Raw genomic sequence first — 25,193 nt, 5'->3', positions numbered from 1 at the left:
CAGTTTGTTACCACAGTTTATCGTAGAGAAACCTGCAGGAAGGATGTATGTCATGCGCTGAAAATATATTTCTTACATTGGAATATTAACAGCGCTGCATTCCACATGACTGATAGGTCGGAGACTGAAGCGATCTAACATTATAGCCCGTTTTAAGTATAGAACCATGTAGCCTTAGGAGCGCGTGTGTTGAAGTTCCCTCTTACCAATACCCTCCTGGTACTGATCCTAGATACTAGAACAATACTTTAAAATTGATAGCGTAGTTGATTTACGTAAAATGCTTCGATCTCCATCCGTCTGAGGCTCCATCATGCATAAATACCAACCATTTCTGGTTCTTCTTATCTGGCTGCTATCATATCACAACACTTTAAAATCTACTACTATACACTGATAAGGGGTGCTAACCTCCTCAACATGGGCGGGCCTGGAGAAATCTTGTGCACTTGGATGGGCGAGGACTCGGCAAGCTCCATTTATTCACGAGACGCGGAATGTAGCGGTCTACTTCTGGTCAGCTGTAGATTAAATCGGTAAAGGTGCTGCAGAGCGAAGACAGTGCGAGGGTCTTTCAGTCTCTAACTTTATCCTAAGACTGCGAGAATGCTCTGTGACACCCAACCGCATAGAGATATATCGTAAATTATGCACTATGCTCGAGGTGCTAGAAATATGTAGAGTACTGCATGGTATACTCTGACGATGTATATATTCGAGAATTAACAAATGAATGGAATACTGCACACTCATCTATCTACATTCGCAATGATACTCGCAAAGTAGAGAAGGGGCAGTTTAGCTATGATACTGAAATTAGGAAAAAAAGCTGTTGCATCATTAGTCAGTGTTGAAATTACTGTAAAATCGCTAAAATTGTACGGACTATCAACTGTGATGCTTATTATTACAGTACGTTGACAGTGTTATGGTGGGGAGGTAACACCTTATGGGGGTAGCTTGCACCGAAACAGTGACCGCGTACATGACTGCAATATGAGGAATCACTCGAAATGGAATGCAGAGCCATCAGCTATTCTGTCACTGTGAAAGATGAGTTTAAATATAGAGGTCGTCAGTCACCTTCGGACAGCAGTATGGAAACTCTACACAACGTCGCCAAACTCTTCCAGTTTCCTCATGTTGTAACTGTCTTTTATTTAAAATCATACAGTGTGTGTGACTTATACTGTGTGATGTCTAGTTTTCTGTGAGAAGCAATAGATCAGAACGTGTTAATGTCAGTTTAGAACCTGACACAGACCTTGAAGTCAAGGCGAAAAAAACAAAATGTATGGCAATCTACAAAGTGTGTTACAGCGGAAAAAAAACAATGTTTCAAACAACGACACAGCGTCACAGGGAGCGTCTCTTGCGACTTATTGTATAATTTGCGGGATACGGTCATCCTCCAACAGTATAGACGATGCAACTTTACACTGGTCTGTGCAATGGATCAATACCTGTATATTTAATACGATCGTCACATGCGCTCGATGCCAGCACGCAGACGGTACTTGTTTACCATGTATGGGAGGAGTGAGATGCGGTAAAAATCTTATCGAGTTCTCTATCGGATGGAATTACTGTAGCTTTTATAGTTTTCTCTGTTGGATGGTACAGACTAATGAAGATAGCATGTTGGGGTGATAGACGTGAATGGGACCTGAGGGACACGGATCTGCCTCGGACAGCAGTACTTATATGTAGTTTGGGGCAGCACCACAATGCAGTAGCAAAATCCTCGTCCTTCCCCCAGTTTCTGTACTTACATACTACCTTGTGCTGCAGGAGCAGGCTTCGTTTGGCCATGATCTTACACCATCTAATGGTCAAAACACAGTCCTGTAGCACTAATTCAGCTTAGCCTGTTTCTACACAGGTTGCAGAAGGTGGTAGATATAGCTTTCTCCGACTTCTACACAGTTCCAACTTAAATTGGAACGATCACATACATAAAGCTGCAGAAATGGCAGCAGTTACAAGACGCATAGGGACCATATAAAACGACGTTGGAATTTTACTGCAGCAGATATGTTCGAGAAAGGTGACTCGTTTCGAGATATGAGAGTGCCAGAAATATGACTCGCTAGTGGCTGTAATCATTAAAGTACTTTTCAATAGGATCCAACGCAGGTATGTGGTTGAATGGAGACCCTTGATTCCAAATCCTAGAGAGCATTTCTAGCGGATAGCGTTAACACTAGAGATCTGAAAAGCTACAGTACATTTCTTAAGGGTATACGGAATGAGTTTTTCGATGAAAAAATCGATTTTTGGGTAAATGCATTTTCGAAAAATTTAGGCTCTCCCGTTTAATACCATGTATAAAATATTTGGATGACGTGAATAGAACTATTTTAAATCATTTTTTAAAATAATTTCGACACACGATGTTCCGCACCTTGTATATGAGACGCGAAATATACCTGATATAGACAGCCTTGCCAGAGATATAATTGAGCACAAGAGAGTTAGCTTCTCTGTTGGCTACACTGCTAGACAGTTGACAATAGATTCTGCACCACTTGTATTGTTTCCTTTGTGAGTACATCCATGTCATTGTTGTGAATGTCGTATGTGGAGAAGTCATTGAGTTTTCTTTCCTTCAACATGCCAAGACCTAGTCTGAAGATATTTAGAAAGCGTGTACATTGGCGCAAGAAAGTAAAGTGTACTAAAAATTCGTCTGATTCATCCTCATCAGTATCTGATGTCCCAGTAGCGACTAACCTCAACACTGATAGTGATACATTGAGTGATGCTGCTGCCACTACACCGGAAAGTGCTTCAAGAAGAAAACTAGCTGGAATTGAAGAAGAATACAAGAAACTAAATGCTGGGTCTACAAAATAAGAGGTAATTAACGTCTCTTTTTCATCAGACGTTTTGGAGAACAATATGTGCTGCAAACAATGTGGAAAATGTGGTGTTTCATTGAAAACAAACTTACATGTAGGACTTGCTTGTGAATTAGAGTTGATGTGCAGTTATTGCAAACACAGTGTTACTTTCTTCAGTTCCTCACATGTCACTGCAGATACAGGTAAACCATACGATATAAACATTAGACTGGTTTATGGATTATGGTGTATAGGAAAGGGCAGGGCTGCCATGTTGTGTGGTGTGATGAACCTTCCTCCTCCACCTTCAAAATTTATCAAACACATAATTGCAAAAGGCTCTGCTGTGGAAGATGTGGCACAGGAAAACATGAAAGATGCTGTTGAGGAAGCAGTTGTTGAAAATAATAATAGCAGAGACTTGTCCATAGCTTTTGATGGAAGCTGGCAGAAGAGAGGCCACACATCTCTGAATGGTGCAGTAACAGCTACAAGTGTGGACACTGGTAAGGTAGTTGATGTGGCAATACTTTCCAAGCATTGCAGATGCAAGGAGAAAATGAAAAATAAACATGAAGAGGAGTGCATGGCAAATTACTATGGGTCAAGTGGTGGTATGGAAGTTGCTGGTGTAAGAAGTATTTATCAACGCTCAGTAAAATGGTACAACATTAGATACATAAATTATCTTGAAGATGGTGACTCAAAGGCTTTCAAAGAAATTGAGGAACTGAGACCCTGTGGTAACGATGTGAAAATTTCCAAACTTGAGTGTGTTGGCCATGTTCAGAAAAGGATGGGATCAAGACTTCGACGGCTCAAGGCTAGCATGAAAGGCAAGAAATTGAGCGATGGAAAAACTTTAGATGGGAAAAATAGACTGACAGATTCTACAATAGATCATATTCAGAAGTGCTATGGCCTAGCAATAAGACAGAATACAGCAGATGCAGAATTAATGAGAAGAGCAGTCTGGGCTCTGTTTTTTCATACAGCTTCAAACAATGAGAAAACATGGGCTATGTCCAAAAGGAGACGATAGTTGGTGCAAGTACAACGGAGGCAAGGTAACTAAGAAACAATACAATCACCCTCATCACCTGCCACCTGCCATAATGGATGAAATAAAACCAATATTCCGAGACCTCGCAGATATTAGTCTACTAAAGAAATGTCTTCATGGCCGGACTCAAAATCCAAATGAGTGTGTGAACCGTGTGATATGGAATAGACTACCTAAAACTGTGTTTGGGGGTATAAACACACTTCACTTTGGCGTTTATGATGCTGTTTCATCATTCAATCAGGGCAATATAACAAAGTGCAAAGTTCTGCAGAAGTTGGGGCTCTGTGTAGGACTACGAACTGCTGCAGCTATGCTTTGTTTGGACAAGGAACGGCTCAGGTCTTCAGATAATGCCATAAAGCATATTCAAAGATGGCTAGACAGCACAGCAGAGCCATCAAGAGGAAGCTGTTGGACGATTCTGATGATACAAGCTATGGAGCAGGCTTGTACTGAAGCAAAAACTTTGAAGCTAATTTCCCATAACTTTAGTTTTTTTGTGTATAAGGTACATTTTCTCAGGGCCTATTTATAGTAGAATGATGAAATTTTCTGTAGTTGTTCTTTAAGACCTTATGATATATCTGAATTAAAAGATATGTGGAATTATTTTGTATTAATGGATGTAAATTTTAAAATCCTTGTTAAAATGTATAACTTTTTTTAACATTTACAAAAAATAAAATATCTGAAAAACTATACATTATTTTTTCAAAATTAATAATTCAGCATAAAAGCAGAACATATCTCTGCGTTCTGTGAAAAAATCAAGAGTATCGTCCAAATTACAAATGAGAAAATGTTCCTAACTTTTAGCTCAGTTTAACATTGTAAGCATAGGGCGTTCCGTATACCCTTAAGACCTCAATCAGCACACCATCTACTGTTTGTGATCGTTCTCAATCAAACATTGCCTATAGCCCAGTCGATATATCACCAAACCTCTGACATGACATCAAGACAGAATGAATTACAAGTACTGGAGAAATATCTAGCGGCGGTGGCGTGAGGGAGTTGCAAATACCGGCTTCATACCACTTTCCTTAACCGAATAACTTTTTTTAATTGGATAATTTTATTACAAGGTTGCACCATCGGCGACGTGTAACTGCACTGCTGGTCTGATAGTATACAGTCCGGCGATCACCATCTATATTCAGTGTCATGGTATTTGTCTGGAAAAAAACACTTCATTCAGAGGTAATACGATACCTCAATTTATAAAGCCAGTATAGCTTTTAACATGGATACTTGTATTCACATGTAGAACCAAGACCGTTTGTGACAGTAACATGCAGTAGTTGCTGCGATCGGATTTTTTAACATCTGGCGGTTTCTAAGACGATTACGCCTCTCTTTCTAAGACACAGTGGTACCACTCACATGAAAACTAATGAGACATGTCCACCCATCGCTGATTTTGGATCAGTATTATTTCGTATCACCAGCAATTAGTTACTGACCAAGTATTATACTTAGTAGTAGGGGGTGCATGATAAGTTCGCCATGAGCATCAGGCTTATAAAGTATGTGTGTGTGTGTGTGTGTGTGTGTGTGTGTGTGTGTGTGTTTTCAAACATGTGCAAAGGAAATGACTATGTCCTGTTGTAAGAAAGGTATGGATTTGACGTGGGATACTGTGACAGCAAAGGGAAGAGTATGACAAGTCATAAGAATGGTACAGATATTTCTATTTCCAGAGCTACATTCATCAGCAGGGTGTATTTCCATAGTTCACTCACTGTCGATGTCATCCAATTGAGACCATGATTGTGATATTTAATTGTAAGTACAGTGATAAAATATATATGCGACCGGTTTCTTAGAATGATTCTCTTACTGGGGATGCATGCCATGGAGTGCCGATGGCCTGTGGCGGGTATGATTTACGTTTCTGGCTGACAGTAGGAGCTGTTCAGATGGAGAGACCTGTTGGGATGCATCAATGTAGCTGGCTTAACAATACTAATACTAGTACTTAGTATGTGTTGGACAGCTTTCGTGATCACGTGGAAATTAGAGAATATTAAATATGGACGTGTTGTTGCGCATTTCGCGCCTTTATTTAGTTGAGAGAACATTTGCATCTCACAGGTGGAAGATAGGTGAAAGACACGTTTTCTGGTTCTCTAGACATAAGAAACACCTTAGTTTACTTTGTAAATTATAGGGATGATTTGAAATATGTTACATCATGGCCGGCCACTGTGGCCGTGTGCTTCTAGGCTCTTCAGTCCGGAACCGCGCTGCTGCTGCTGCCGCTACAGTCGCAGGTTCGAATCCTGCCTCGGGCATGGATGTGCGTGATGTCCTTAGGTTAGTTAGGTTTAAGTAGTTCTAAGTCTAGGGGACTGATGACCTCAGATGTTAAGTCCCATAGTGCTTAGAGATATTTTGTTACATCATAGACATCGGTATTCGCAGGTGTCATTATCAGTTTCCTCTATTTTTCTGAGTTTTCACATAATGTTCTTCGCAAATGGGGTAAGTTTCTAGTTACTTAATGGTTTATAGCACGCTACACCTAGCTCAAGTTTCGGGTTTATAGAGAAGTACTTTCCAGTCTAAATCTTCGGAATTATGTTGTGCAAGCGATAATGGTATGCAAACGATATTGCCATGTGCTTGATATCAAGAAGTATCATGTAAATGGTATAATATTCTAACAAACCATGTGTGAAAATACATGTGTTCTTGTAATCCCCAGAGTCTGGAGATTGGTGTAGAAATGAACCCGTCTTTGTACAACAGTTCGGAGAGTAACTTCAGACCACCAAGGGCACTATGGTCAAGTGTCAGAATCGGGTGACTTCTGACTGTTGGCTGTGGGAAAATATCTAGTGCTGTGAGGAGTACATACTGTGCTGTCTCTCTTCGTGGTACATGTTTAAGTGTCTGGCGGTCGGTAGCTATATGAATGATGCAAAAGGGATCGATTTTGTATGGTACAGGATACGAATAGTGTGTTTACTACATCGACACGGTATGTGGTAATATATTGCAATGTTGGTGATCGGTTTCACACTCTAATATTCAAGCTCCCATCCTCAGTGACAGAGCAGTGTAATTGACTAAGAGTCTTTAAGTATTTCATGGTATGTAGGGCACTTTTGCAGGGTTTAACTGTCAGTGCAATATGGCGATCTCTACAAAATAGTTTTTTTGCTGCTGGAAGTCTCGTTTGCAGAAAACAATGGTGGATGGTGCTCCCACACCGGCGGCAGTTTGACTGGTAAATTAAGTGATGAATGGGCTGTCCCATTAGGATTGCTAGGGAGAAAGCAGTCGATGTTATTGTGGAACAGATCTCTATAGTGCATCCAGAGGGGGACTTGCCTCTTACACTCCTGGAAATTGAAATAAGAACACCGTGAATTCATTGTCCCAGGAAGGGGAAACTTCATTGACACATTCCTGGGGTCAGATACATCACATGATCACACTGACAGAACCACAGGCACATAGACACAGGCAACAGAGCATGCACAATGTCGGCACTAGTACAGTGTATATCCACCTTTCGCAGCAATGCAGGCTGCTATTCTCCCATGGAGACGATCGTAGAGATGCTGGATGTAGTCCTGTGGAACGGCTTGCCATGCCATTTCCACCTGGCGCCTCAGTTGGACCAGCGTTCGTGCTGGACGTGCCGACCGCGTGAGACGATGCTTCATCCAGTCCCAAACATGCTCAATGGGGGACAGATCCGGAGATCTTGCTGGCCAGGGTAGTTGACTTACACCTTCTAGAGCACATTGGGTGGCACAGGATACATGCGGACGTGCATTGTCCTGTTGGAACAGCAAGTTCCCTTGCCGGTCTAGGAATGGTAGAACGATTGGTTCGATGACGGTTTGGATGTACCGTGCACTATTCAGTGTCCCCTTGACGATCACCAGTGGTGTACGGCCAGTGTAGGAGATCACTCCCCACACCATGATGCCGGGTGTTGGCCCTGTGTGCCTCGGTCGTATGCAGTCCTGATTGTGGCGCTCACCTGCACGGCGCCAAACACGCATACGACCATCATTGGCACCAAGGCAGAAGCGACTCTCATCGCTGAAGACGACACGTCTCCATTCGTCCCTCCATTCACGCCTGTCGGGACAGCACTGGAGGCGGGCTGCACGATGTTGGGGCGTGAGCGGAAGACGGCCTAACGGTGTGCGGGACCGTAGCCCAGCTTCATGGAGACGGTTGCGAATGGTCCTCGCCGATACCCCAGGAGCAACAGTGTCCCTAATTTGCTGGGAAGTGGCGCTGCGGTCCCCTACGGCACTGCGTAGGATCCTACGGTCTTGGCGTGCATCCGTGCGTCGCTGCGGTCCGGTCCCAGGTCGACGGGCACGTGCACCTTCCACCGACCACTGGCGACAACATCGATGTACTGTGGAGACCTCACGCCCCACGTGTTGAGCAATTCGGCGGTATGTCCACCCGGCCTCCCGCATGCCCACTATACGCCCTCGCTCAAAGTCCGTCAACTGCACATACAGTTCACGTCCACGCTGTCGCGGCATGCTACCAGTGTTAAAGACTGCGATGAAGCTCCGTATGCCACGGCAAACTGGCTGACACTGACGGCGGTGGTGCACAAATGCTGCGCAGCTAGCGCCATTTGACGGCCAACACCGCGGTTCCTGGTGTGTCTGCTGTGCCGTGCGTGTGATCATTGCTTGTACAGCCCTCTCGCAGTGTCCGGAGCAAGTATGGTGGGTCTGACACACCTGTGTCAATGTGTTCTTTTTTCCATTTCCAGGAGTGTATTTACACATACATGTGTCATCAGTATAACATTGAGAACGTTGTAGCTACTATGCAAACATCTCTCTTAGTGCTGGACCCACATTGCAGCTATGTACCTAGGTGAACACGTATTTTGACAGGTGTCAAGTATTAAAGGGATGCCACTACCTCATAACACTCAAAGACCTCTAACTGTAGACATGACTTTCACCTGATAGGTGCCATCGGCTGTGGTGGTGGCTTGCGAAGATGGCGGCACATGTATGCAATGGAGCCTCTTATACATTGCAGTTGATGATAGTTCGGAAGCGTTTTTTATGTGCAATGTGTGTTTGTGCACTGCATTATTTTTGGCTGTTTAAGCATTGTGAGCGTGTTTGCATAGTGCTATACTAGCATTATTTTCTGACAGTTTGCGAGTTGCTTGCATGTCTGTATGCTGTGCACTGCATTATTTCGGCAATTTACGAGTTGTTTGCTTGTCTGTCCATCAGTGTACTGCATTATTTTGGTGATTCATGAGTAGCTTGCAGGTCTGTTATTCCGGTAATTTACGAGTAGTGTACATGTCTGTAAACTGTGTATTGTGACCCCAAGCACGTCAGAATGAGTGTTTTTTCTCTTTATCTTCTAAGCATTTTTCTGTAAACATTTTTGTTCACAGATGGCTTTGCATCTGCACCCTTATTTGTTTCCTTTTCCATGTGCCCTACTATTGTAGCCATTTGTTAATCACGTAAAACAAAAATTAATAAAACAAGGATCAGGAAAGATCTTACACTATGTATAGCATCTCCTAGTGTTTAACTTTTGTTTGTTAGTTTCTAAAATAGAATACACTATACCGTCGCAGCTGAAAAAAGTGGTTACGAAGAAAAAAAGCGTCATAATCGGTAAATCACTGGATCGAGGTCCCCTTCATCTTTTTTAATTTATATTTTGTTCAACACCAGCCTTATGATTTCATACATATTACGTTTGAAAGGTAATATGATGAAATGAGGTGTGTATTTACATGAACTTTTACTCATTTTCCAACTTTATTTGGTTCTTTGCTAATTTTTATCGCTACAACAAATATTATGCGACTTAGAGAAAAAGTGATTAAGGCAACTGCTCTTGAAAAGCAGGTTCGAGGGGCAGTCCTGCACAAATATTTATTTGCAGAAAAAAACTGGTGCCGATCAGCATTTGCAAAATGCGAATCCATTTCGTAAGAAAATGGTAGCTTATGCCTCTGCATTCTCGACCTCAGTGTGTATGGCATCTCTCGTACAGCTCACACGAGCGTTTCCACCTCACTATTCCCGTTTGCCCCCCTACCTACTTCCCAGGTGATGGTGCTCATACATGCACCAAGGAATCTGGAGCATGTTTAAAAGAAAATGCAAGCCACATGGACGATGATTCTCCATGCTGCAAATGCAATTTAGCATTCAGTAGCAGCGTTATTTCCACAACTTGAGATAGTTCCTGGTACTGTGTGATAAACTTCATCCTATCCATTGGGGTGTACAGGCTAGTTAACATCACCCATTGAGCAACCTGATGCTCTGGTAATTTAGCAATTTGTCATACTATTTCCTTCTGTCACTCGACTGCCCTAGTGTTCGCCTTCATGACTCCCTTCCACGCATCCTTCAACATTCTTGCAAAGTTTGGCACATGTTACCCATATTTTCCTAGCTTTGGCTTAATAACCTCAAAAGGCGATAGACTTCCTTTCTATACACACCTCATGTGTCGAGAGACAAGTGCTGTAATGTAATTTCGAATTATACGCCGCCACAACACACAGTAAGTAAACATCATAATCATTATGGTGACAACTGACATAATATCTCAGCATCTTATCAACCATTCAGTAAACACGTTCCACCATTCTGTTAGCCTGTGGATGCAATTGGCTAGTTCTTAGTTAAAATGTGTTTAGCATGTGTCACAACTGTTTCACTAGCGCTGACATGATGTTGGTACCGTGATCAATGATACTTGATCTCAGGGATACCAAACTTCAGTAATCAGTTATTTACCACCACATGTGCTATTATGCTCCTTTGCTGATTTGATGTGGAATGGTGATCATTACAACATGTCACAGAAATTATCTATAATAGTGAGAACGTAGCAGTTTCCCACAGGCATCTACATAAACAGCTCTGAGATATCCATCCAAGTCATCTTGCAGGGTTTCGTTGCCTTTGGCAACCTCTGACATGGCACTTCCTGATGACTTAAATCTGCACATTACTTGGTGGCACACAATTTCTCGCATACTGGCCCACATCCTGTCTCCATACTTTCCATCAATAATACTCAGCTACTCTGCAATCTGATATCTTATGTCCTCCATGTCCAGGTAACATGTGATCAAGTGCTTCTTTAAACAGTTCCACCCACAGGGCAGTAGCCGCTATGATGCATGACCCAAGCCTCATTGTCCTACATAACAAGCAATAGTGAATGGTGAACTATGGAAGTGTTTTGAATAGCTCGCAGTTTGCGTCAGCATGCTGTGCTTGTTGCGATTCCAGAAGGTCTGCCAGTTTTCCTCATCAGTCCATCTGCTTTATTCATTTTCTTCACTGGTTCGTGAATCAGTTGAAAGGCAAACTTACTTAGCTTCAATACCCACCATGTCACCCTGCTTGTGGACCCTTTAAACCTACCATTTTAACCCCATATTGTATATCAATGCTTCGAATTTATTGCCATATAGATAACACCTGAAGAACATGATGCCATTTATCAGACTTAACATTTCCTCTTCTGGAACTGAGTAATTCCTCTCATCCTTATTCAAGTGCCACTGGGTGTTCCTTAACATTTACTTCTTGGCTTTGAGTACCTCCTATCACCTGGCTGCTGACACCACGTTACAAAATAAATGCATTGTTGCGGCTTTAAACTTCTTGAAATGCCATTCAGAAACTGTTGAAACATGGCCTGTGCATTCTTTACACCAAACAGCACTTGTAGGTACTGGTAAAGGCCCTATGCCATTGTAAATACAGCCTTTGGTCGGTCCTCTGGCACTACTTCCAATTGATGGTAACCACTCTTCAGGCCTATTCTAGTAAAATATTTGTACTGACTCAAATTATCTATGGACTCTGTAATATTTGTAAGCAGATATTCATCTGTAGTTGTTCTTCTATTCAAGTAGCAAATAATAGCAACAGAACAGGTTGGCCACATTGATGGTAGTTAATGTTGGATACCACAGACCCTGAAATGTTTGCCTAAGCAGAATGGTAAAAGGAGCTATATACCAACAGAAAGAAGACCCTGCTAAACGTAAGAACAGTGCTTCAAAGCAAACACTCTACAGCTATAACTGCTCCTATAGCTCATCGCTAGGAAACTTGCTTTCTGTAGGAGAGGTGCTGGGTTGGATTCCTTGGCTCGACAATGGTGTCTGTGTATAAGAATGATTGTCCACGAGCGAAACAATATGCACAAGTGCCAAACCACGTTAATTATTTGTTTCAAGGCCTATCGCCATGTGACAGCTACTTTGTAAGCAACATATAATACAGCAATTTGTGCTTCACAATTAGCAGTAATACATCAATAGTATCATATGCTTGATTGGAATAAAGAACTATGAATATATTGGAATACCATAAATGATGATCCTTTAAACCTATGTTATGGACTGACAGATCTTTATAATTGCATTATTCATAACACAAATACTCAAATGCATGTTCGCCTTATTGGATGTATTGATGTAAGCACCTCTCGGTATTAACATGGTCACTTCATCACATTTCTGCAGATACTGATGCACAAGCATACCATATTCGTTCTTTTAACGTATTTGGATTTTCAAGTCCCATTTCATAAACCCTGGCTATGATGTAACCCCATAAGAAAAAATTCAAGTGCATAAAATCGTCTGATCTTATTGGCTATCGAATGCAACCAAAATGTCCTATCCACCATTTAGGGTACATTTTGTTGAGATAATAGTAGTGAATAAGAGTAGATTCTGGTTCTTTTTTGTAAGAAAACTCGCTCACTCGTTCACTTGCTCACTCGTTCACTCACTCACTCACTCGCTTTCTTGCAAAAAAACTTACCCAGAATCTTCACTTATTCACTACTATTCCTACTTTTTCAATTATGGCTCACTATTTTCTTTATAAAAATTCCATTTTTCTGAAAAGGTGCATGTAAGAAAAAACTTCACGTTTTCTGAAAAAAATTGATTGTATAAAAAATTCGAATATACGAAGATGAGGGAAACAAACCCTCTTATTACATTTATATCTTATACATCCAAAATTTTCCTAATTCTTTCTTCTTCAACATCTGCAAGACTCTTACGAATTAATATTTTTCCATTGTTTTTTAATGTACTCTTGACTATACATCTACCACATTCACATGTAACTTTAATTTTCTCTCAATATTTTTTACATTCTTTACATACACTACAATACCCATCCGTTCGATATTTATCTTTATAAACTTCTTCAGTATTTTCTTTTTGTTCAGACATCCAGCACATTCCCTTAGCTATTTGGTAATGTCCATTTAAAGATTATAAATTTTAAAGACAAACATAATTTTTTTCAAACTAGAAATTCCTGATCATAAAATTCATTTTTATTTTTATGTTTCGTCATCCCCTTCTTTCTCAATTTAATATTCCTTACTTCAAGTAACTGAAAATCCCTACTACTAATTATTTTCAAATGTCTCTCTGGCAAAAGAACTTCAAATTCATGATCTAGTTTGAAACATATTTTCTCTTCATATCTAGTATTCAAATATTCACAGTCAATAACGTTATACAAAACAGCTACCTCTAACTCATTTATTTTTCAAACTCTTTAGAGCTACTTACATTGTTAAGCTCCTTCAGTAGAGCTTCCATTTATATAGAAAATTTTTATTAGAATTTTAAATATAGTTTATGATGAAGATGACAATAATTAGTAATGTCTGTATCTTATTCTCTAAAATATATATTTTCTCATCATGAAGACCCAATATTTTCTTGTTTACCTCAATTCTGTAGATTTCATATTTTTCTTTTCGAATCATATTAATTGTTTTCTCGTGCTCTCTGTTGTTTACAAACAATCTTTATAATTTACTAAGCTTATTTTATTTTTAACAACATATATTTTCACTCCTTTTGATTTTTTCTCCTCATTCTCATCAACTTAATAAAAATATATTTTTGCTCTCAAACAACAGAATTCTTCCAATCTTTTTCCATTAGATTCATACATCATTTTTCCTACAACTTTCTTGTTTACTTGTGGAATACCATAAACATTATGAGTTGGATAATCACTTGTATAAAAGTGTTCAATCATAGATTTCATGTCATTATAAAATTCTTCCATTTTTATATTGTAGATATAACTGTCCACACCTTGATAACATAACTCAATATTTTTTCCATATTTTGGTTTTATAATTCTATTGTGAAAATCATACATCAGTTCTTTACTTAATAAAGTATACTCATGTCCATACAGATGGGTTTATTAAAAGTGATTTTTGTCTTATTCATATGGATAGCAAAAACATTATTCATTAGACATAGTTCTTCCTTTAATATTTGGCTTTGCTACAAATTTATCACATTTTTCTTTATCTGACATTAATTTTATATCCCCTCTCTTTCCTATGTTTTCCAAGGCCTTGCCAAAAAAAACAATTGTATTTTGGATTTGCAGAAATTTTTCTCAAAATCATGATTTGCTTTAGTACTCATTTCTGTATGTAAATCTATGTGCTTTTTCAACAAGTGAGAATGGTTAAATTTTAAGACTCTATGTATTTTTGTTATCTTCATTCCTAGAGACATGTATTATTTAAGATTTCTGTAGCGAACTACATAATTATTTTTGTCAGCCAGAGTAGTCAACAACTTGCTTACTTTAGTGTTAGGTACAAGCTTATTCTCTATTGCAAGTGATAAATCTTTATGCTAATCCTTTAATTGTTTGGATATTCTAGATCTACTTCAAATGTAATTCCATGTGCAGATTTATCTTGCATGATCAAAAGAATCTGGATTATCCCATTGAAATCCACCATATGGTAAATATTGGCTCATATCATAATCACACAGATTGTTTGCATCTAAATATTCTAAATAATTTGTTATCTTTTTGACATCATAATCTTTCACATATTTATTTTTTGGTTTTCTATGTATTTTACAACACTGTGATATGCCACATCTTATTCCTTTTTCAACCACAATAATCATATCATTATCATGTAATAATTCGAGTGGTTTTCTAGACATTTCCAGCATCACATCCCAAGAAAATCCTGGTGTAGTAAAATACCAAGATGGAGATAAATCATAAGCATTTATACAAATAGTTCTAAAATTTTCAAACACATCAATCAATAACAATACATCAGTTTTAAGAATCAGATCATGAATTCACCAAAATTTTTTATATTAAATTTTTCTCAGACTAATTTTGCGTATTTATAATATTCTTCACTTATTTCACAATCATTTAGTTTATTGTAAAGTTTTTCTTTTGCAGTAACCGGCGTCTCTTGAAATTTCTTCCAAGAATCCATGTAATCTTATGGTGTGACAGCTTTGCACATGACTAGATGCAATTAATCTTCTGTTAAAAATTTACTAATGTTTTTCATTTGATTCGTTTTCAAATTTGATGAAAGTTTTTCAAGTGAAGAAGCCATAAATTTAAATGCATCCATAAATGTCATCTTAAAATTTTCTGTCATCTTTCCAAAAGTAATGTATCTCTCTTCACTGTTGGGTATCAAATGAATTTGTGTTTTATCATACCCAAGTTCTATTATGAACAGATGTGAGACATATCAAGATAAATTGAGTAAATAAATTGGTACAAAACTTGCATGTGCCAGTTTTAGACAACAATTATTACATAACATGTTTAAACATTTTCCCATTAAGTCTAATGATGGTGAACCTCTTTATTTTCCTCTAAGTAGTAACATATACACAGTGTGCAAATTTTTGATCCTGTATGTCGTAATTGTTCTTCAGGAGTTAGTGGTCTTATTTCTCCAATTTGAGAATAAATTCTCCCAATATCTTTTGCTTTTTGTTACATACATTCACTTAATTTTTTATGGCAGTTTGGTTCTCTGTATACAACTAGCCTTTATAATGTGCATTAATATATTTGATACAGTAAGAAATACCACTTTATTCATGCTTGTGATACTTCAGAGTGTATGATTCTCAAGGGTATTGTTGTCAGTTATCCATGTTTATGAGCAAAACTTTCAAAATTGGCATAAATGACGAATGGAATTTTTGAGTATGCCAATAATTTTTAAAATGTAGGTCTGTACCTTTCTCTGGTAATTCTACTCTTGAAGGCTTCTTAACTAAACACTTTGGTGCATGACTATCTAATTTTTCTTTACCATTGAAGTGGAGTAAACATGTATCACATATAAATTTTACATCTTCATGTTTTCAAATTTGACATGAAACAAAGTTACATAAATGCTTTATACAACGATGGTGTGAATTACTTCCATTCTTGAAGTAAAGGAGGTGTACAGGTTTCTCTTTCATACATTCCGTAACTTTTAGTTGATATATTTGATATTTGTCGCCAAATGAGGAGACGCTGATAGACATTAATTCTGGTCTCAGTTGTTGAAATATTATTAATTACTACAGGAAACTGAAAATTTTCAAATTTCTGATCACTATCAACACCGTCATTTTTATATTTTGATACTCTTTCTGCATTTTTATTTAAAGGATTTCCAATAATACACATTTTATAGCACACAGAAAAAATTTTTGATCATTATTTTTTACAGTTTTATATGAATAAACGCATTTTTTTTGTCTGGTAATTCGATGTAAGACGATCCTCTCAGTGGAATGTATCCATTAATGCCTAGTTGCAAATCAACAATTCTGTTCAAAGTCAAACCTGATCCTCATGCGTGAAAATTATTCATTCTCGATAAAATATCTCATTTATCAGTCTTAACCTTTACAGTCAGCTCTCTTTCATTTGGGATCCTTTAGTTCTGTGTATGGAACTTAAATTCCATAATATTTTCACTTGTCTTCAATTGGTACTCACAAAAAACTTTAAAAGTTACTTTCATCCCATGGTGTATTTTTAGATCATCTATCACAATTTTCATAATTTTTGGCTCCGATGTGTTCAAGAGGAGGTTTGAGCCAAGCAAGTTTAGCTTCTTCTCGGAATTTATATGTCTGCAAATGCATTACTGGCGAGGTATTGATTAACTGTTTTTCTATTTTTGTGTTTCCCAAAATCGAAATATCTTTTTCAATGGTTTTTCCCCATTGGTTGCGAAAATTTCATCATCAAAATGGGGTAGTTGTTTCAAAAGTGTGTCCATTAAAAATGTACCTACACCAACTTTCATCTTTTATCATCGAGAGCAATATTTTCGAATATTCATTGGAATTCACTGGAAATGATATTTATAATAGTATATACAAATATTTTTTCCACACACAAGGAATTCGTTTCCATTCTACCCTTTTACAAGACACACATTGCCTACACATTGTTCTATGACTGTCTTTTGAGTATTTCTGGAAATAAAATTATCAATTGACTTCTCAGTGTTACGATATTTACAGAATTTGGACTGCTTTAACTAGTGCTTTATGAGTTCCAGTTATGTGGAAATAAATTTTGTTAGGAAAAGTAAAATTTTCTAGTTTTTGAAATATACCTCTTAACATGGGGAACTAATCCCGATGTTTTTTACACTCAATACCAAATAAAGATAAATCAATTGTACCAGCTCTAAATACTTCTTTGTGAATTCATTATATTCATGACAGTATCATCCTTGAAAAATAGAACAATCCATTAACGAATCTAAATGAAGAATTTATTCCAGTAGGCGCTCCTGAAAATTCTCTAGTTATAAGACCACATACTTTATTCTTAAAACTACATTCATCCATCTTTGCATAGAAAAGTTCATTAAAGAATATACATGTTTTATCTGAATATATGTTCACTACACCATTTAATTTAAAATTTTGACGTAATCCTGAACTAGAAAATGGTTTTGGATATCCTGAGATTAATTACAATGTATTCATATTTATCATATATATCATACTCCCAACAATTAAAACAACTACTCCACTTGGTCTTGGATATATTCCATCTATTTTTTGTAAATCTTGTAACCAGTTAGTTATTTGCTGGGAATTCATATCGTTACCTATCCACACCCACCTTCGATAAAAAAAAACATATAAAATTCGATTCACAAGCAATAACTGGACGCATTTCTTAGTTTGACATATAGGTTCAACTAGTTCAGGTGAAACAACAGGACATTTCTCGGCTGTGTTGGTACCAATACTTTTTTTACCATACAAGCTTTTAACACTGTAGATATCATCTTGAGATGCGATCTGAAGTTTTCCCTACATATATCCAATTTGAACAGTTCTCTGGTATCTGACCGGTTAGCGTCCTAATTTCCCCACAATATTTCGGTAGATGTACATGCTGCCATCTTTAGGTGGTTCCTGACGAATGCTGTGCTGTTCCTCTCGGTGCCCGATATATAGTAGCCGTTGCCCCCTCCACCATTCCTCTCCTGGTGTCTTTGGTGCGGCCGGCGCCGCGGCTACTGGAGGTGGTGGGGGAAGCGGCGCCTCGATCTGAACTGAGGTCTGTAGTCTCCCTGCTGCCGCTGTCAGGGGCGGTCCTCGATCTCTGGGACCGCATCTTTCTCTCCAGGCTGAGTGCAGGGTTCCAAGCCTGACTAAGTTGGCTGCTGTCTTGATTAATTAGATCATCTTGTAGTCGGATTACGATGGCCTCTTTAGTAACGCAGTCCCAAAAGTAGGAGGATTGACAGAGTATTTTTGTTTTTCCATAGTCCATAGTATGGCCAGTCTTTATACAATGGTCAGCCACGGCTGATTTAGTGACATGGCTTAATTCAGTATGGCACTTGTGTTCACGGCACCTCTCTTCTACAGTGCGGACTGTCTCCCCAATGTATGATTTTCCACACTGACAGGGAATTTGATAAACACGTGGTTTTCGAAGGCCTAAGTCATCTTTCACTGAACCTAGTAGACTCAAGGTTTTTTCAGGGGGTCGGAATACACATTTCTCATTGTGTTTCCCCAGGATTCTGCCGATTTTCATTGAGGTGTTTCCGAGAAACGGAATGCACGCCAATGACTTGCGTTCTTCTGTTTCTTCCTCTTGTTCTCTTGGCGCAGTCTGTCTGAGCGTGTGTCTTATTTGCTTCTGGTTGTACGCATTTGTCTGGGTTTGAGAAAAATATAGGAAAAAGTATAAGGATTTGATGGGTAAAAGTTCGTTACTCCGGCATTCACACACTAATTTTATTAATTAACCTGGTCTATATTCATTAATCATAAATCAAAAATGCGATGGCGGAATGTTTCCTTGATTATGATTATGAAGAAGTTGTACCATCAATTAGTAAACATTTAGAATATAAAATTAAAAATCAAATAACTCAGTTGGTATACATAAACAAAATTAAGGATGAAGATATAGAAATTTAAATTGAAGAACTGATACTGTTATGGGAATAACAGAAGAAAAAAGAGAGAAATAGATACTTTATTACCTAATATTGTTCCTTAAACAACTGATCACAATTTAAGAAAATAAACTTACACAATATAAGCTAAACTACTGTTTTATTAAATAAACTTTCTTTGGCCAAGGATATGTGTTAAAGAGACAGTAATTACACATCTGAAGCATAAAGCAGTGCAGTTGCATCAGATGTCTGTCAACTACTTTTTCGTTTACTAATTATCTCATAGACAACTGCGTCGATGTGGCATTATGTTGCTAGTTCATAAATGGGGTAATTTTTTTTAACTGAAAGTAAATTTTTTCTCGTCTATCTCGCTTTGTATTTTATATTACTGCTGCTCACTTGGACATATGACAACACAATTTATTGCTGTGTTACCTGAAGCAATACTGAAGGAATAGTTATAGGTTGGCAGTTGTGAAACAAAAATGGAACTGCACAAAATCATTTTATTTTTGGTTGACACACTTTATACATAAGCGTGTCTGCTCGAGGGTTAATATAATCAACAGCTATATCTCCATATTTTTCATTTATTAACTACAATTCATATAGTTGATCAGATCTTAATAACCTGTATAAGTTGTTGTTGTTTAGCTCTTACTTCATTCACCTAATTAGTGTTGTGAATATTATTGTTATTGTTAATAAGTCCATTCACAATCAGTGTGATAGTCTCAGAGAAATGATCAATAAGTTGCTGTTTTCTCTGTTTGGAATATTCTATATTCCTAGTCATTTTTCTCCAGCTTTTAATTCATTGAATTCTAGGGCTTGTAGACTCCCCATTTATAAGAATTATTTTTTATTAGAAAGATGAAAACTGTCAAATGATATGTTGTGTATTATATATGATATTCCCAGAATCAATTTTTTGTCTGTGACAATTTTAATGATAAGTAAAGGTCGTATCCAGAATTTCTCAAACAAAATATATATTTCAAAGAAATACATCTCAGAAATCCACTTCCTTTAGAATATTAAAAAATCTATTAAAAATTATTTTCTTTAAATGATAGGTGTGGCAAATACATCTAATACTGAGTCATCTATGATAAATTTATTTTAATTTATTCGAAAGAAAAACCGTCAGCTAAATTTAGGTAGTTAGCTTACAGATATTTGGATTCCTTTATTTGAAACGAAAAGTGTATTGATTACTAAAAATATTTTATGATTTATTTATGAAAATTGGGATAATAATCCAGGGTACGAAAGTTCGTACCCTGAAAGAAATAAACGAAATAAAACGCATTATATTCCCATTCTCAAACAAAATAATATTACCTTCATTATAATAAAACACTATAATCCTCTAACCCTAGAATAAGAATATATAAATGGTGAAATAAAAAATTAACACTATCTAGTAGGAAAGTGTAAGGTTCTACAGATTTTGTGCAGCCGTACATTACATTAACATGCGCTCGCCAGCCGACCTGTCTGGAATAATGACAATTTGCTTCGTCAGTAGACACGCATCCGGTCGCAATGCGATGGGGATTATGCCACTGGCTGCTGGTCGCAGTGTGCAGTCTTTGTTCTTAGCTCACCATGGAGCCTTTCAATACAACCATAATTAGTCGGTGTTAGGATATCAGACACAGTGATGATGGTTGCGTGTAGCGTGCATGTTTTATAATCCGCCTTTGTTAACAAAACTGTTTAAACTTACTTCTCATGTTCGCATATTACCATACCTCAAGGACCCACCGCTTACAAATCCTGACAAAATATTCGTGTAATCACCATCTGGGGCAACAATACAAACTATAAAGAAATGGATGTTATTAACAGTTGATGAGTTTAAAGAACTGATTATGATGATGAGTAATAAGAATAGTAAACAAATAAGAAGATATTATATTACGTTAGACAAAATATTACCTGACTATATTAAATACAGATCAGAACAAGAAAAAGAACAACTGGTCATTGATTCTGAAATAAACTAAAAATTGAAGAACAACAAAATCAACAATTACAACAACTGGAAGAAAAGGAGAAAGAATGGTTATGTTTAAAAGGTGTAGTAAATAATGTAATAGAAATGAAGAAAGAAGAGATTATTTATATTTCTCCATCTAAACTATGTTTAAAAGATAGATTTTCCACATATAATAGTGTCAGATTAGATGATGATAAATTATTTTGTGTGTTAATTCAAGACTGTTATAATTATAAAGTTGTTGACAAAATGGTTGGAAAATATTTTGGTTTGCACAAAGATAATAAAGAGAAAGCAGTGTATTAAATAAACTTTAATAATCTAAAACATTATTTCAACTTATTCTGTGAATATACAAAGATATTGATTTTAATAAATTCTCACAAAAGTAAAATATGTTTGGATGTAAGATTTGAATAACGTATAGAGTTTTATCCAATTATTATTGAACAAAAATATATGTACTGTAGTTGAAGATTGGAAATAAAACCAATAAAATAAAAACTACTGTGTTAGATATTTTGCCCAAAGAAAAACTAGTTTCAATTATTTCTGAAATTTATGAAGATTATCTGGATAAAAGTAATATAGTTAAAGAAAGCTTCAAAGAACTTATCGAATCAAAGGCATACAAATTTCAGGGAAGGCTTAAAATATGGAATGAAATAGCGAATATTTTACGAATAAACTTTACACAGTAATCTGTTTTTCAAACTATTAATCAAAATTACAGATTTCTTCACCATTTAGATTGCATAAATAATTCACATTCTTATCAGTTAATTGATTTATGAATTTATAGATTGTATCTTCATCATCATCAGGCGAACATATAGACAGAAATTGTGAAAGTGTTAATTTTCTCAATCCCATTGCACGATACATTTATACATAAGAATTTTCATTAAAAAATATGAAAACATAAGACCTAACATCTAACATAATATGAAAAATATTTTACTCTAGGTTAAGAGGTAATGAAAATTTAAATGTGAACAAATCATTCACCATATTAAATCGTATCCTGTTACTATTTTTATTAATAATCAAGTTTACCAAATTAAATTAAACAAAAAATATAATAAAAAGTTTCTGTTAAATGGCAGCAATTCCAAATACATCCAGTTCGATAAATGCATTTGAATTTATTGATAACTACAATATACTTTCATATAATAGTAATGAGGCCTTGTTGGTAAATGTTGAACATAATAATCCATGGTTTAAAGCTAAAGATGTGGCTCAAATTTTAGGCAGTGAAAACACAAAAGATACTATTATAAATAATGTTTATGATAATGATAAGATGCAATGTAGATATTTACCAGTTGTATCTAGAACAGACCTCCAGAAAATTAATGTAAAAACTATATTTATCAATAAAGCTGGTTTGAACTCGTTTATTTTTAATTTCCAAGAAAAAGAATGTAGATTATCAGAATTTGGAGTACACATAGTTTTGCTTTCCATTAGAAAACCGGTCAATACAAATAATAACTGAAAATTTACATGAACAAATTGAAGATTTACAAACTGATAAAGAAATGACTATATGTGTGCTGAAGAAAAGAAGAGAAAAAATTCGAAACTTCAGCTGATGAGCGGAAGTTCTTGTAGAACAAATAAATGAATTACAACCAACTGTATTTATGTCATCTGAAGATATTCATTTTAAAAATACGTTTCTTACTTTACAATTATTTGGTAATGACTTTGAATACGATTACTATGTGAGTAGATGTCAAAGAAAAAACTTCAAACAAAATTAAATGTACTTTTAGGTACATAATCAAGTTGTGAAGGACTAAGAAGAATAGAATATAAACAAAACTCAATCAACTTGTACAATAAAATGAAAGAAGAACTCAATCATAATATTGATTTTTACAGAAATTACTTTTAGTTAATTCAACTTTTTCAAAATATAAGATATCTTTCATAAAATATTAAAAATTGTGAAGAATTTGGGTGTAACAGCAGCTGCATCTACACTTAAACACAAACCTTATTAACAAATCAGTTTTAAAATCACTATCTAGACCCAACATATTACAGAGTCGAACTTTTTTAAAGTAACATTACTTTTATTCACCCAAATATTATGTGAATTACCAAATTATAACCATTTAACATAATATTTATCTCCTTTCTTTTTTATGAACATTTCCAAGTAAATACACATCTGGCGCATTAGTTTTCTGTAAGTCAGACCCACAAAAATTTCCTTTCACTTTTTTACTGTTTAAATCTCTCAGTTTCTATGCGATTGGATTAAAATTAATGACAGCTTCAGTTTCAAAAATTTCTGTTCACTAATTTGTTCTATAATCTTTTCCAGTAATTCCTTTATGTTTACTAACTCTAACTTTACTGCCTGCTTTAAATTTAGCATCATTATTAGATACAACAACAGTTGGCTCTACTGTTTTCATTTTTATTGTCGAATATTTAGTGCTCGCATATTCATCAACTAGATTTTTGACTAATTTAAACAACTTATAATTTCCTTGATGTCTAAATCTCTTCCACACCTTTCCTTTAAGCATTCTATTAAATATTTCTGCAATAGATGCTTTTAATTTAGAATTAGTTGATTAATCATTAATACTGTATTTCTGCATCAGCTCTTGAAAAATCTTTATTATAGAATTCCTTACCATTATCTGTTTGTAAATTTATGGACTTTCTAAGTATTTTTTTTTCAAAACCATTGACTACATTCTTATCTGTTTTACCTCTAACCAGAATGGCCGAAGCAAATTTTGAAAAAATTGCAATTATAGTTAATGATATTTATATCCTTTATTTATTTTTGAAATTCCTTTTAAGTTACCAGGATCCATTTCTACTAGATCAACTTGTCATAAATCTTCAATGTCAAAAGAAATGATATTTCTTCTTTTAAAATGTTTTTCTCATTGGTTTATGTAATTAATAATTGCTTCACCTACAATTTTTTTAACGAATGTACTCTTTCTAGGTTTACAAATTGTACAAAGACCTGCAATCATCTGTCATCCACTTTTAGTTGTTACTCTGTGAGGATTACGAGTGTCAGGATTTTTTCCCTTCAATCAGTAGATATGGCAACTTATGTAGATTAAAAATTTAATAAAATATAAAATATTATTCCATTCTATCATCATCATTTGATTCTAAAATCAGGTCTTCAAACTTGAGTAATTCACCTGAGACAAGTATGGTTTTAATAGATTGATTTAGAGATATAAATATTTTATCTTTCAGTTTCAAGTGATGGATTATTGAATGCAATTGGATAAGAAATTTGTGGTTCATGGACATTAAGTATTTTTATGTATATTTTAAAATCAGTAGATACCGGGTCAGCATTTACATTGGCTCCATACAAAATAATTCTCTTGATTGTTACGTCATACTCAAATATATACACTAAAGTTTCATCACTTCTAACTAACTTATATTTCAGTATATGTTTGTCATGCAATCTTGAAGACCACTTACCTGACTTAGGTGCGGTGTTAAAACTGTCTTTGAGAAATAATGTGTAAAAGCTTTTTCTACTTCCTTTTTTGTAAAGTAATTTGCAAATGTGTTATAGTTATCACTGTGAAGTTGATTAAACTTTTCATTTAAGTATGTTCTAGTGATATAATTATTGCATTGTGTCAGAACACTTGTATATTCAGGTTTTGTAACATAGCATTTTTCTAAATATTGTTTGGTAACTGCATCGCAACTGCTTATTGGCTACTCCAATCTACAACACTCTACCACTGAAATCAATACATCCTTTAGTTACTTTAAAATACCTTGTAATTCTTTATGAAATAATTTGATTAAATTTTTTATTTTCGGATACTTTTTGCTTCAAATTCTTTTAAATCTATATTTGGTTCATTGATCATTGCAGACTGGCAACAGCCAAGGCAGTCTCCAGACTGCATCTGCATCTGCATCTTCAGCTTATTCCCAAAAAAGTCTATTTATTAAATTTAAAATATCATTAAACTTG

This window comes from Schistocerca piceifrons, chromosome X (genome assembly GCF_021461385.2).
Source record: "Schistocerca piceifrons isolate TAMUIC-IGC-003096 chromosome X, iqSchPice1.1, whole genome shotgun sequence".
Lineage (NCBI taxonomy): Eukaryota > Metazoa > Arthropoda > Insecta > Orthoptera > Acrididae > Schistocerca > Schistocerca piceifrons.
This window is presented reverse-complemented; position numbering follows the sequence as displayed.